Source organism: Pseudophryne corroboree, chromosome 4, assembly GCF_028390025.1.
Source record: "Pseudophryne corroboree isolate aPseCor3 chromosome 4, aPseCor3.hap2, whole genome shotgun sequence".
Classification (NCBI taxonomy): domain Eukaryota; kingdom Metazoa; phylum Chordata; class Amphibia; order Anura; family Myobatrachidae; genus Pseudophryne; species Pseudophryne corroboree.
In genome coordinates, this window is record NC_086447.1 from 908641963 (window position 1) to 908657503 (window position 15541).

A 15541-nucleotide genomic window follows, 5' to 3' on the forward strand; every position below is an offset into this window, starting at 1 on the left:
AATTGCTCCGGTGGATTTGTGGTGACTGCTGTAAATGAGGGTAAGTTTGATACATAATGTGTGGCCGTTGCATATTAATGATGAATAGGCCCCTAATGTTCTATTTATGATATGGGGAAAATCTCCTATATAATAGCCCAGATCTGTGATCTTGTGATTCATTTGCTAACGCTGGGCGGAGTCACAACAGTGGGCGGAGTTAGTCAAATGAGTCACAGATCTGGCCAAATCTATAAGGACACTAGGAGCAGCTGCAGAAGCAGATAGTATGGACATGGCACAGGCAGGGTGCATACCTCCCAGCTTTCACACACACACACACACACACACACACACACACACGGCGAAAAGGGGGCGTGACTTCACGGGAGGGCCCCGTTTTCGTCAGTGAGGGGGCATGCCCAGCGCTCTGTGAGCTGCTGGCATGCCCCCAGGGGCTGATTATGAGTCCGGGGGGCACAGGGTACTTGAGACAGGGGAGCCCTATCTCATTGCTGTGCCTGCTGTGGGTTGGGGGCGTGGCCTACTCGCGGGACGCAAGGCCACGCCCCATTATGCAAATTCCGGGATTTTTTTTTTATTATTATTTTTTTTTTAATGGTATTTTGGCCCCTCAGCTAGAGGTAAATCCAGAGGAGGTGGTCGCTCCCCCCTACACACCCGCACAGGCAGAAGAAAGCAGGGAGACTGCTGCCTCCCTGTAACACCACAGACCTGCCAATACGCAGCAGCGTGTGCTGACTGTAGCACAATGCTGCCGCTGTTGCTGGCAGGACGGGGGAGCTTCAGAGCTGGGACAGAGCTACTCGAGCCGGGGGGGCCCCTAAAACTGTGGGGCCAACGGTACGTACCGCCTGCCCCCCCCCCCCCCTTAATCCGGCTCTGCTGCTGGAACCCCCCCTTAATCCGTACCCCCTGATGCCCCCTCTCCCTCTGTCTCCACTATTCACTGCTGCTCTGCTAAACAGAACAGCGAGTACAGGAGCTTTCCAACTGCTCCCCCCCCCCCCCACCCCCCACCGCAGGACACTGCGACCCGCGGGTGGGACAGCGGGACAGACCCCAAAAAATGGGACTGTCCCGCGAAAATTGGGACATTTGGGAGGTATGTGAGGGGGTATGCCATACTTGACCCCCACATCAGCATACTCAGCAGGGTCTCTCTGGCGGGGAGGAGCGTCACATTCTGGCACACTCCACGCTTCTTAGCTGTAGTTTTGTGGGTCACCAGCCGCTGTGCACTTTCCGTACTGCCTCTGTTATCTCCAGCCCCTGCGACCCCACCGCTAGCTGCAGTGCTGCCACCCGCAGTGAGTTGCGCCCAGCTCCTTCACACACTTTAGCCGGCGGGTAGCGCTGCAGAAGTCCGCGCTGCTTGCAGGCTCTGACCCCCTCCTCCCTCCAGCATCTCCTGGGAGCTACACCAGTCACTCCCAGTCTCCCCTTACCATAGTGCCCAGCAGCCGTGAGGTCCGCGCCACGTGCATGCTATGACCCCCTCCTCCCTCCAGCCGCAGCATCTCCTGGGGGCTAACCAGTCACTCCCAGTCTCACCTTACCACAGTGCCCGGCAGCTGCGCGAGGTCTGCGGTGTGTGACTGAGGAGGGGGGGAGTGATGCGGACGGGCAGAGGAAGCAGGAATACAGCCTAAGAGAGTCAGCCATGCCAAGTCTCCACCAGCAGCAGATGCCAACAGGTTGGAGTGGAACAGCAGCAGCCAGCAGCAGTGACTCCGGTAAGACACATCTGTCTGTCACCACTGTTCTGTCCCTAATACCAATCTCTCCCGTGCCCTGTGTTCTGTCATGTCCCTGTCACCCCTGACCTTGCCCTGCCACCCTTATCCTGGCCCTTTCACCCTTATCCTGGCCCTTTCACCCTTATCCTGGCCCTGTCACCCTTATCCTGGCCCTGTCACCTTTATGCTGGCCCTGCTACCCCTATCCTGGCCCTGTCACCCCTGTGCTTGCCCTGTCAACCCTATACTGGCCCTGTCACCCCTGTCCTGGTCCTGCCGCCCCTACACTGACCCTGTCACCCCTATCCTGTCCCTGTCATTTCTGTCCTGGCCCCGTCGCCCATGTCCTGGCCCCGTCACCTCTGTCCTGGCCCCGTCACCCCTGTTCTGACCCTGTCACCCCTGTTCTGACCCTGTCACCCCTGTCCTGGCCCAGTCAACCCTGTTCTGACCCTGTCACCCCTGTCCTGGCCCTGTTACTGCATACCCTCCAACTACCTTTTTGGCAGGTACAGTACCCGCAGCACCTCCAGACCTCTCCCCAATGCACCACACCTCCGCACCTTCCCCTCCACCACATGCGGCACTCCACCCCTCCCCCACATGCTGTGCCTCCAGACCCCCTACACCACCCGCGGCTCCCACTCCTCCGCCCCTTCACCACCCCCAGCAATCTCCAGGCCCCCTCCACCATTGACCCCCCTTATATGTCTCCCCCACACCTGCCCCCCTCCACCCGCAGCATCTGCAGACACCCTCCTCCATCCGCGGTCCCCCCCTCACCCACCCCTCCCCCACCAATGGCACCCCCGCACCTGCCCCACCACCACCTGCAGCACCTCCGGACCTCCTTCCCCATCTGCCGCAACACCCGTACCTGCCCCTCCCCTACCCATGGCGCCTACGGACCCCTACCCCACCAGTGGCACTCCCGCCCCTTCCCATCCCACAGCACCTCCGGAACCCTTCACCCATCTGCAACATCCCCACACCTGCCCCTCCCCCACCCATGGCACCCTGCCCCTCCCCCACCTGCAGTGCCTCCGGACCCCTCCCCCATCTGCATCCCCCACTCCTCTGCCCCTCCCCACCCGCAGCACCTCCCAACCCTTCCCCATCCGGGCCCCACCCCCACTTCCGCCCCCCCTCCATCCGCAGCATCTACAGACACCATCCGCAGTACCCCCCGCACCCGCTACATTCTGTACATTGTGGCCTGCAGGTGCTGTTCACGCCGTCGCAAGGGGCTGCGCCCTCCTTCACCATCGCCACCCTTTCATTGTGCAATATTTAACCACTAACAAAGGAATGCAGGTGATACTCCATATAACACAAATATTGAACCCCAGAAAGGCATGCAAGGGTTAAGGGGGCGTAGCCCCTTGCGACGGTTGTGAAGAGCGCCCGTAGGGGCGCGATGAAGCACCTAGTACCGAATATAGCGCGTTTCAATTTGTAAGCAGCCCCCAAAGCCAGCGATCGCCCTTATCAGCTGCCTCCAGCGATCATTTCCCTATGCAAGCATGCCGCCGCAATCACCAGATGGCCATAATAAAGGGCAGCAAAGGAGAAAATACTTGGATGTTAAAATGAAGCATTCTTTTTCAGAAGTGAAGCTATCAATACATCTTTTCTTTTTGGGGCTGATTCAGAGGTGGACACAGAAGCGCCCAACGCTAAGTCTGTTCACAGTCACCGCATATTCCTAAATGGGCCACTTAATTATTTCAGCACCATGGCCCTCATTCCGAGTTGTTCGCTCGCTAGCAGCTTTTAGCAGCATTGCACACGCTAGGCTACCGCCCTCTGGGAGTGTATCTTAGCTTAGCAGAATAGCGAACGAAAGATTAGCAGAACTGCTACTAAATAATTATTTGCAGTTTCTGAGTAGCTCCGGACCTACTCACAGATTGCGATCAGCTCAGTCTGTTTCGTTCCTGGTTTGACGTCACAAACACGCCCTGCGTTCGGCCAGCCACTCCCCCGTTTCTCCAGACACTCTCGCGTTTCTCCCTGACACGCCTGCGTTTTTTGCAAACGCCGGGAAAACGCTGAGTTACCACCCAGAAACACCCACTTCCTGTCAATCATTTACCGAACAGCAGTGTGGCTGAAAAGCGCCGCAGAATCCACAGCAAATCTGCTAAGTTTTTAGTTAAATAACTAAGCGCATGCGCCCTGCGTGCCTTGCGCATGCGCAGTTTCCAACAAATCGCAGCATAGCGAAAATCAGCAACGAGCGAACAACTCGGAATGACCACCCATGGACAGTGTGGAACTCATAGTTGGAGCTGATTAGTCTGATGCATCCGTGGCTACTCATGTGTCCTGTCATGGCAGCTTACGTATTAGTATATATAGAGGTGAAACTCAGAAAATTCGAATATCGTACAAAAGTTCATTTATTTCAGTAATTCAACTTAAAGGGTAAAACGAATATATTATATAGACTCATTCCACGCAAAGTGAGATATTTCAAGCCTTTATTTGTTATAATTTTGATGATTGTGGTTTACAGCTTAAAATAACCCCAAATCCAAAATCTCCAAAATTAGAATATTGTGAAAAGGTTAAATATTGTAGGTTCAAAGTGTCACACACTAATCGGCTAATTAATCCAAACCACCTGTAAAGGGTTCCCGAGCCTTTAAATGGTCTCTCCGTCTGGTTCAGTACAATTCACAATCATGGGGAAGACTGCTGACCTGACAGTTGTGCAGAAAACCATCATTGACACCCTCCACAAGGAGGGAAAGTCTCAAAAGGAAATTGCAAAAGAAGTTGGATGTTCTCAAAGTGCTGTATCAAAGCACATTAATATAAAGTTAAGTGGAAGGGAAAAGTGTGGAAGAAAAAGGTGCACAAGCAGCAGGGATGACCGCAGCCTGGAGAGGAATGTCAGGGAAATGCTATTCAAAAGTATGGGGGAGCTTCACAAGGAGTTAGTGCATCAAGAGCCACCACATACAGACGGATCATGGCCCTGGGCTAAAGAAAAAAAGAACTGGTCTGTTGCTCAGTGGTCCAAAGTCCTCTTTTCTGATGAGAGCAAATTTTGCATCTCATTTGGATGCCAAGCTCCCAGAGTATGGAGGACGAATGGAGAGGCACACAATCCAATATGCTTGAAGTCCAGTGTGAAGTTTCCATAGTCTGTGTTGATTTGGGGAGCCATGTCATCTGCTGGTGTTGGTCCACTGTCCAGAGTCAACGCAGCCGTCTACCAGGACATTTTAGAGCACTCCATGCTTCCTTCAGCAGACAAGCTTTATGGAGATGCTGACTTGGCATCTGCCCACACTGCCAAAAGTACCAATACCTGGTTTAAAGACCGTGGGATTACTGATCGCCTGACCTGAACCCCATAGAGAATCTATGGGACATTGCCAAAAGAAAGATGAGAGACATGAGACGGAACAAAGCAGAAGAGCTGAAGGCCGCTATTGAAGCATCCTGGCCTTCCATACCACCTCAGCAGTGCCACTGGCTGGTAGAATCCATGCCACGCCCACATTGAGGCAGTAATTCATGCAAAAGGGGCCCAAACCAAGTACTGAGTACATATGCATGATTATACTTTTCAGAGGGCTGACATTTCTGTATTTAAAATCCTTTTTTAATTGATTTTATGTAATATTCTAATTTTCTGAGATTTTGGATTTGGGGTTATTTTAAGCTGTAAACCACAATCATCAAAATTATAACAAATAAAGGCTTGAAATATCTCACTTTGCATGTAATGAGTCTATATAATATATTAGTTTCACCTTTTTAGAGATGTGCGGCTGGCACTTTTCGTGTTTTGGTTTTGGTTCTAATTCCACTTTCGTGTTTTGGTTTTGGTTTGGTTTTGCCAAAACCACCCTTTCGTGTTTTGGTTTTGGTTTAGGATCTGGATGATTTTTGGAAAAAAATAAAAACAGCTAAAATCACAGAATTTGGGGGTAATTTTGCTCCTACGGTATTATTAATCTCAAAAACAATCATTTCCACTCATTTCCAGTCTATTCTGAACACCTCACAATATTATTTTTGGGCCAAAAGGTTGCACCGAGGTTGCTGGATGACTAAGCTAAGCGACACAAGTGGACAACACAAACACCTGGCCCATCTAGGAGTGGCACTGCAGTGTCAGACAGGAAGGCAGATATTTAAAAAAAGGCCCCAAACAGCACATGATGCAAAGAAGAAAAAGAATTGCAATGAGGTAGTTGTATGACTAAGCCAAGCGACACAAACATTTCCAACTGGAATTATACGTCCAAATCACTGGAATTATTTGACAAAATCACTGGAATTATACGTCCAAATCACTGAAATTAGTTGGCAAGATCACTGTAATTATCCGTCCAAATCACTAGAATTAATTGGCAAGATCACTGTAAATAATAATTATATGTCCAAATAACAGGAATTAAATGGCAAAATCTCGCTATCGCCTGCCTAGTGAAGTGGAATCTAGATGGGATTTGTTACCGGGGACACAATACCTCCATCAATTGTCTAAATCCCACTGCACTAATGGCTGATATCGGACACACATCTAACACCAACATAAGTGTCAAGGCCTCAGTTATGAGGGCTTCCATCGTCATGTGAAGCTGAACCACTAGTCATGAACATAGGCCAGGGCCTCAGCCGTTCCTTGCCAATCCGTGTCGTAAATGGCATATTGGCAAGTTTACGTTTCTCCTCAGACCATTTCAATTTCTTTTTTTGGGTCTTTTTACTGAACTTTGGCTTTTTGGATTTGACATGCCCTCTACTATCACAATGGGCATCGGCCTTGGCAGACGATGGCATTTCATCGTCTATGTCATGGCTAGTGGCAGCAGCTTCAGCACTAGGAGGAAGTGGTTCTTGATCTTTCCCTATTTTATCCTCCAAATGTTTGTTCTCCATTATTTTTCTGTAGCTATATAACACAATATGCGTCACAAGAGAGCGTACCCCTACACCTCACAGGGCAAACACTAAAAATTATTTGGATTAAATATTAATAACTCCTTTATTTGGAGTAAATAATATACAGCACAGGACAGCACCACTGAACTTATATGGCAGCACCACTGGACTGGATTTATACGGAATTATATGGAATTATACGGCAGGATAACTGGAACTATACAGCAGTATCACGGGAATTATATGGCAGTATAACAGGAATTATACGCCAGTATTCTGAGAATTATACGGCAATATCACAGGAATGAATAGTCAGTATCACGGGAATTATATGCCAGTATTCCGAGAATTATACGCCAGTATTCCGAGAATTATATGGCAATATCACAGGAATTATACGGCAATGTCACAGGTATTATATGCCAGTATCACAGGAATTATACGGCATTATCACAGGAATTATATGGCAGTATTACAGGAATTATATGCCATTATTCCGAGAATTATACGGAAATATCACGGGAATTATACGACAGTATCACGGGAATTATACGGCAGTAACACTGGATATATGGCAGCAGAGGACGCCACCACTGTGACTGGTCACTGGACTGATGCTGCACAAGACACTTTCCCTGGTATAATGCAGGACAATACAGCACCACTGAAAGGGACTTATACAGCTACACTGGATATATGGCAGCAGAGGACACCACCACTGTGACTGGTCACTGGACTGATGCACAAGACACTACCCCTGGTCTAATGCAGGACAACACAGCACTACTGAAAGGGACTTATACAGCTACACTGGGGACATATAGCAGCAGAGGACACCAACACTGTGACTGGCTGGACTGATGCTGCACAAGACACTACCCCTGGTTTGATGCAGGACAACACAGCAAAACTGCAAGGGACTTATACAGCAGCACTGGGGACATATAGCAGCAGAGGACACCAACACTGTGACTGGCTGGACTGATGCAGCATTAGACACTGACTACACTGGACTGGACTGAGCAGCACAACACAGCACAAGACTCGTCACCCCACTTTCCCGCCCCCACACAGACACTGAGGACGGAGACACGTCCTCTCAATACACTCTCCGAGGCTGGAGTGAAAATGGCCGCGACGCGTGGCTCCTTATATGGAATCCAAATCTCGCGAGAATCCAACAGCGGGATGATGACGTTTTGCCTCGTTCGGGTTTCCGAGTCAGGCGGGAAATCCCAAGCCTGGCTCAAAACCGAACTTGAATGGTGAAGTTCGTTACGGTTCGGTTCTCTGAGAGCGGAACCCGCTGATCTCTACTTTTACTGTAAGTTTAATTACTGAAATAAATGAACTTTTGCACGCTATTCTAATTTTCCGAGTTTCACCTGTACATGTATATGGGTGACACTCGATATCCCGACCGCAGGGATCCTGACAACTATTTTCCCTCTTGGGGGGTCCACGACATCCCTAGACGGAAGAATAAATAGTGTGGCACGCGTAGCGCGCCACCGTGCCCGCAGCGTGGCGAGCACAGCGTGCCTGCAAGGGGCTCTTTTGGGGTCGCCCTGCTGCTGGCATTCCGGCGAACGGGATCCCAACAGACGGGCAAACGTAGCAGACCCCATGTATATGGCTATGCTAATGAATATAGCAGCCCATCTATGCCAGTAGCCATTTGTACGCATGTGTATGAGTCGCAGCGCCCAGTGTTTCCCGTGCGCAGCTGTTATCATTAGTATCGGCATTTGTACCCAGCCCAGGTGCAAGTGATCCGTCTGAAACAGGCGTCCCCACTGCATCCTGACACCTCAAACAAACATGGAAGTTGGCCTGCGCACCGGCTATACTCACAGGACAACCCCATCAGCTCCGTGCATACACATGAGCACAGAGTTTTATTCTCTGCCCCTATTCCTCATGTCTACCCCCTATTCTTCCCACTATTCCTCCCATTGCCCAGTGGTCCTCCTGTCTCCCTCTATTTCTCCCATTGCCCCTATTCCTCCTGTCCCAACCTAATACTCCCATTGCCCCTATTCCTTCTGTCTCCCTCAATTCTTCCTCCTGTACCCCCCTATTCCTCTCCTCACCCCCTATTACTCCTGCCCCCCTATTCCTCCCATCACCCCCTATTACTCCTATCCCCCCTTATTACTCACGTCACCCCCTATTCCTTGTGTCTCCCCCAATTCTTCCTCCTGCCCCCCCCCCCATTTCTCCCATCATTCCCTATTCCTGCTGTCTCCTCCTGTTCTTTTCCCTATTCCTCCCATTGCCCCTATTCCTCCTGTCTCCCCCAATTCTTCCTCCTGCCCCCCCCCCCCATTTCTCCCATCATTCCCTATTCCTGCTGTCTCCTCCTGTTCTTTTCCCTATTCCTCCCATTGCCTAGTGTTCCTCATGTCTCCCCCTATTCTGCCCCTTGTTCCTCCAGTTGCCCAGTGTTCCTCCTGTCTCCACTAATTCCTCCCATCACCTCCTATTCCTCCTGTCTCCTCCTATTCCTTCCATCGCCCCCTATTCCTAGTGTCTCCCAATTCTTCCCCCTATTCCTCCTGTACCCCTCAATTCCTCCCATCGCCCCCTATTCCTCCTGTTTCCCCCTATTCCTCCTAATATTCCTCCTGTTGCCCAGTGTTCCTCCTGTCTCCTTATTCCTCCCGTCGCCCTCTATTCCTCCAGTGTCCCCCTATTCCTCCCACCACCCCATATTCCTCCAGTATACCCCAATTTTTCACCCTATTCCTCCTATCCCCCTATTCCTTCTGTCTCCCCCCAAATCTTCCTCCTATTCCTCTTGTTACCCCCTATTCTTCCCCTAATCCTTCCAGTGGCCCAGAGTTCCTCTTGTTCCCCCCTATTCCTCCCATTACCACCTATTCCTTCTGTCTTCTCCTAATTCTCCCGTTGCCCCCCTATTCCTCTTGTCTCCCCTTATTCTTCCCCCTATTCCTCCTGTCTCCTCCTATTCCTCCCATCGTCCCCTATTCCTCCTCCAATCGGCCACTGTTTTTCTTCCTATTCCTCCTGTCTCCCTCTATTCTTCCCCCTATTCCTCCTGTCTCCCTCTATTCTTCCCCCTATTCCTCCTGTCTCCCCCTATTCTTCACCCATTCTTCCCATCACCCCCCCATTCCTCCTATCTCCTCCTATTCCTCCCATTACCCCCTATTCCTCCTGTCTCCCCCATTTTTCCTCCTATTCCTCCTGCCTCCCCCATTTATTCCTCCTATCTCCCCCTTTTCTTCCCCCATTCCTCCTGTCTCCCCTATTCTTCCCCCTATTCCTCCTGTCTCCCCCATTTATTCCTCCTATCTCCCCCTATTCTTCTCCCTATTCCTCCTGTCTCCCATATTCTTCCCCCTATTCCTCCTGTCTCCCCCTATTCCTCCTGCCTCCCCCATTTATTCCTCCTATCTCCCCCTATTCTTCCCCCTATTCCTCCTGTCTCCCCTATTCTTCCCCCTATTCCTCCTTTCTCCCCCTATTCCTCCTGCCTTCCCCATTTATTCCTCCTATCTCCCCCTATTCTTCCCCCTATTCCTCCTGTCTCCCCTATTATTCCTCCTGTCTCCCCCTATTCCTCCTGCCTCCCCCATTTATTCCTCCTGTCTCCCCCTATTCTTCCCCCTATTCCTCCTGTCTCCCCCTATTCCTCTTGCCTCCCCCATTTATTCCTCCTGTCTCCCCCTATTCTTCCCCCTATTCCTCCTGTCTCCTCCTGTTCTTCCCATAGCCCCCCCTAATGTGACCATTGGTGGCTTCTAAAGAGGCACCAGGTGGTATTACAGCGCGTACTGACTCTGACAGTTGGCATCTCAGTCCTTGCACAGTCATACACATGGATCTACACCATGGAAGAGCTTTGGTGCGGCATTTACATAAAGTCGATGATGGGTGATCACCAGTACATAGCAGCTACGACACCTGCGTCCACCACCTCTAAATCCACCCCAAGAAGTCATAAGTGCAAAAGAAATTGCTAGTGACGTATGTGTAAGACTTTTGGTTCGCAGTAGAAGCCACTCTATTGGGAGGGGGTCTCACATACTCTGCATGAGCCCCTGAATATTATAACATCCATCAGCGCTTCTACATTGTGATAATGACCTATGACCTGGGAGGGGGATTACGTTATACAGTCTGCTATTATTATATGGTCTGCACCCTGAGTGTGGAGTCTGACAATTACCGACATCGCTGAGCCGCTTTGTGTGGGCGAAAGATCCACATTAATTTTCATATTGATCCTAAAGACAACTGCAGAACAATAACAAATGATGAGGCTGTCCCTTTACTGACGGCGCTAATTACCAGTCATAATGTGGGTGCAGCAATTTGTTTCCCGAGACATGAAAGCCAGTTATCGAATCATTTAACATCAATTAGGAAGGATAAGGAATGTTGGTTTTACTATTACAGCAGTTGCTGAGAGGCGGCTCGGCCATCACAGGCGCTTGGAGACACATAAAGACAACGTGTGTAATTTGTCATTTGTCCTCACTGATCATTCTCTGGGCCACACATGTCATTATATCTGTACACGTTTTACTTTTGTGGGACTGCGGAGGCTTCATTATCCGTCCTCTCCTGTCGATCTCGCTGTAAGTTCATCCATGTACTCACAGAAATATCTAAATCCCGGCTTCATCTCCTGCGGCGCATGTCTTTATCCCGGTAATAGATGTGGGCCAGTTATTTTTATGGCCAGACACGGTGGTCAAGTTTCGTAACAGAAGTTTTTATTTCTACAGCCAGTTTTGAACTTGAGAGAACCACCCTGTGCTGGGGTAAATGCAGGATTTATAAAGGAGGGTTTCTCTTACGTCCTAGAGGATGCTGGGGACTCCGTAAGGACCATGGGGTATAGACGGGCTCCGCAGGAGACATGGGCACTATAAAGAACTTTTAGTATAAGTGTGCACTGGCTCCTCCCTCCATGCCCCTCCTCCAGACCTCAGTTAGATCTTGTGCCCAGAGGAGATAGGGTGCATTACAGGGAGTTCTCCTGAGCTTTCTGTTTAAAAGTATTTTGTTAGGTTTTTATTTTCAGGGAGCTCTGCTGGCAACAGGCTCCCTGCATCGTGGGACTGAGGAGAGAGAAGCAGACCTACTTAAGTGATAGGCTCTGCTTCTTAGGCTACTGGACACCATTAGCTCCAGAGGGAGTCGGAACACAGGTCTCACCCTGGAGTTCGTCCCGGAGCCGCGCCGCCGTCCTCCTCACAGAGCCGGAAGATAGAAGCCGGGTGAGTATGTGAAGAAAAGAAGACTTCAAGGCGGCAGAAGACTTCAGATCTTCCTGAGGTAAGCGCGCAGCGTTGCCATTGCTCCCAAACACAACACACACAGAGCAGGCACAGATGGGTGCAGGGCACAGGGGGGGCATCCTGTGCTGCAATAAACCTCACCACTGGCATTATACAGTTTATTAGACTGCTGAGGCAGTAAATAAAGTAACCCCCGCCATTTTTTGTAAAACAGAGCGGGACCGAAACCCGCCGCTGGAGGGGCAGAGCTTGATCCTCAGCACTAACCAGCGCCATTTTCTCCACAGAAGCTGCAGAGAATGCTGGCTCCCCGGACTCTCCCCTGCTGAACGAGCTTAGAGGGCTGGAAAAGAGGAGGGGGGCACATTACAGGCGCAATGAGTGGGAAGACACGAGGGTACACATGTTTAAGGGAAAGAAGCAGGTAGTAAACTTTCCCCCATCGCATGAACTTAACGAGTTATGTGAAAAGGCGTGGGAGACTCCAGATAAGAAACTGCAGATTCCCAAACGGATTATTATGGCATACCCTTTCCCTACACAGGACAGGGTACGTTGGGAATCCTCTCCCACAGTGGACAAGGCTTTAACACGCCTGTCTAAGAAGGTAGCGCTGCCGTCTCCTGATACGGCAGCCCTCAAAGATCCTGCGGACCGCAGGAAGGAGACTACATTAAAGTCTATTTATACACATACTGGTACTTTACTTAGACCGGCAATTGCGTCGGCATGGGTATGTAGCGCAGTAGCAGCTTGGACAGATACCCTGTCAGCTGATCTTGATACCCTAGATAGGGATACCATTTTGTTAACGTTAGCACACATTAAGGACGCGGTCTTATATATGAGAGACGCTCAAAGAGACATTGGATTGCTGGGTTCCAGAGCCAATGCCATGGCTATTTCAGCGAGACGATCCTTATGGACCCACCAATGGACGGGTGATGCCGACTCAAAAAAGCATATGGAGGTTTTACCTTACAAGGGTGATGTGTTGTTTGGGGATGGTCTCGCGGACCTGGTTTCCACAGCTACCGCGGGTAAATCTACCTTTTTACCTTTTGTTCCCACACAGCAAAAGAAACCTCCACAGTATCAGATGCAGTCCTTTCGGTCGCATAAGTCCAGAAGAGGTCGGGGCTCCTCTTTCCTCGCCAGAGGCAAGGGTAGAGGTAAGAGAACACCTGCTTCGGCTAGTTCCCAGGAGCAGAAGTCCTCCCCGGCTTCCACTAAGTCCACCGCATGACGCTGGGGCTCCCCTACGGGAGTCCGCACCGGTGGGGGCACGCCTTCGACTTTTCAGCCAAGTCTGGGTTCAGTCAGACGTGGATCCTTGGGCGAGGGAAATTGTTTCCCAGGGCTACAAGCTAGAATTCGAGGAGGTGCCCCCGCGCCGGTTTTTCAAGTCGGCCTTATCAGCTTCTTCCCCAGAGAGGGAAGTAGTATTATCTGCAATTCAAATGCTGTGTCAACAGCAAGTGATTGTCAGGGTTCCCCTGAGCCACCAGGGAAAAGGGTATTATTCGACCCTGTTTGTGGTCCCGAAGCCGGATGGTTCGGTCAGACCCATTTTAAATCTAAAATCCCTAAACCTGTACTTAAAACAGTTCAGATTCAAGATGGAATCGCTCCGAGCGGTAATATCCAGCCTGGAAAGGGGGGATTTTATGTTGTCGCTAGACATAAAGGATGCTTACCTTCATGTCCCCATATATCCCTCTCATCAGGAGTACCTGAGATTCGCTGTACAGGATTGTCATTACCAGTTTCAGACGTTGCCGTTTGGGCTTTCCACGGCCCCGAGAATTTTCACCAAGGTAATGGCGGAAATGATGGTGCTCCTGCGCAAGCAGGGTGTCACAATTAGCCCATACTTGGACGATCTCCTGATAAAGGCGAGATCAAGAGATCAATTGCTGAAGAACGTGTCGCTCTCCCTGAGAGTGCTCCAACAGCACGGATGGATTCTCAATCTGCCAAAGTCGCAATTGGTTCCGACAACTCGACTATCGTTCCTAGGCATGATTCTGAACACGGAACGAAAGAAGGTTTTTCTCCCGTTAGAAAAAGCCCAGGACCTACAGAACATGGTCCGAGACCTGCTAAAGCCAAAAAGAGTGTCACTTCATCAATGCACCAGAGTTCTGGGAAAGATGGTGGCCGCTTACGAGGCCATCCCCTTCGGCAGGTTTCACGCGAGGACGTTTCAGTGGGACCTTCTGGACAAGTGGTCTGGGTCCCATCTACAAATACATCAGAAAATAACACTGTCCCCCAGGGCCAGGGTGTCTCTTCTATGGTGGCTGCAAAGTGCTCACCTTCTAGAGGTTCGCAGGTTCGGCATGATTCAGGACTGAGTTCTGGTAACCACGGACGCGAGCCTCCGAGGATGGGGAGCAGTCACCCAAGGAAGGAATTTTCAGGGAATATGGTCAAGCCAGGAGGCTTGTCTGCACATCAACGTGCTGGAATAAAGGGCCATATACAATGGCCTTCGACAAGCGGAGAGTCTTCTTTGCGACCTACCGGTTCTGATTCAATCAGACAATGGGGGTCATTCCGAGTTGTTCGCTCATTGCAGATTTTCGCAACGGAGCGATTAAGGCAAAAATGCGCATGCGCATGGTACGCAGTGCGCATGCACTAAGTAATTTAGCACAAAACTTAGTAGATTTACTAATCTAATTTTCAACATTGAAGTGATCGGAGTGTGATTGACAGGAAGTGGGTGTTTCTGGGTGGAAACTGACCGTTTTCTGGGAGTGTGCGGAAAAACGCAGGCGTGCCAGGATAAAACGCAGGAGTGTCTGGAGAAACGGGGGAGTGGCTGGCCGAACGCAGGGCGTGTTTGTGACGTCAAACCAGGAACGAAACGGGCTGACCTGATCGCAGTGTAGGAGTAAGTCTCAAGCTACTCAGAAACTGCTAAGAATTTTCTATTCGTAATTCTGCTAATCTTTCGTTCGCAATTCTGCTAAGCGAAGATACACTCCCAGAGGGCGGCGGTCTAGCATGTGCAATGCTACTAAAAGCAGCTAGCGAGCGAACAACTCGGAATGAGGGCCCATGTCACAGCAGTCGCACATGTGAACCGCCAAGGCAGGACAAGGAGCAGAGTCGCGATGGCGGAAGCCACCAGGATTCTTCGCTGGGCGGAAAACCACGTAAGCGCTCTGTCAGCTGTCTTCATTCCGGGAGTAGACAACTGGGAAGCGGACTTCCTCAGCAGACACGATCTCCATCCAGGAGAGTGGGGACTTCATGAAGAAGTCTTTGCAGAGATAACGAGTCTCTGGGGAATTCCTCAAATAGACATGATGGCGTCACGCCTTAACAAAAAGCTTCCAAGGTACTGTGCCAGGTCTCGGGACCCTCAGGCAGTAACAGTAGACGCCCTGGTGACACCATGGGTGTTTCAGTCAGTCTATGTGTTTCCTCCTCTTCCTCTCATCGCAAAGATTTTGAGGATTATAAAACTGAAAAGAGTACAGTCGATACTCATTGTTCCAGACTGGCCTCGAAGGGCCTGGTACTCAGATCTTCAGGAAATGCTCACAGAAGATCCTTGGCCCCTTCCTCTCAGGGAGGACCTGTTGCAGCAGGGGCCCTGCTGTTAGGGTCTCC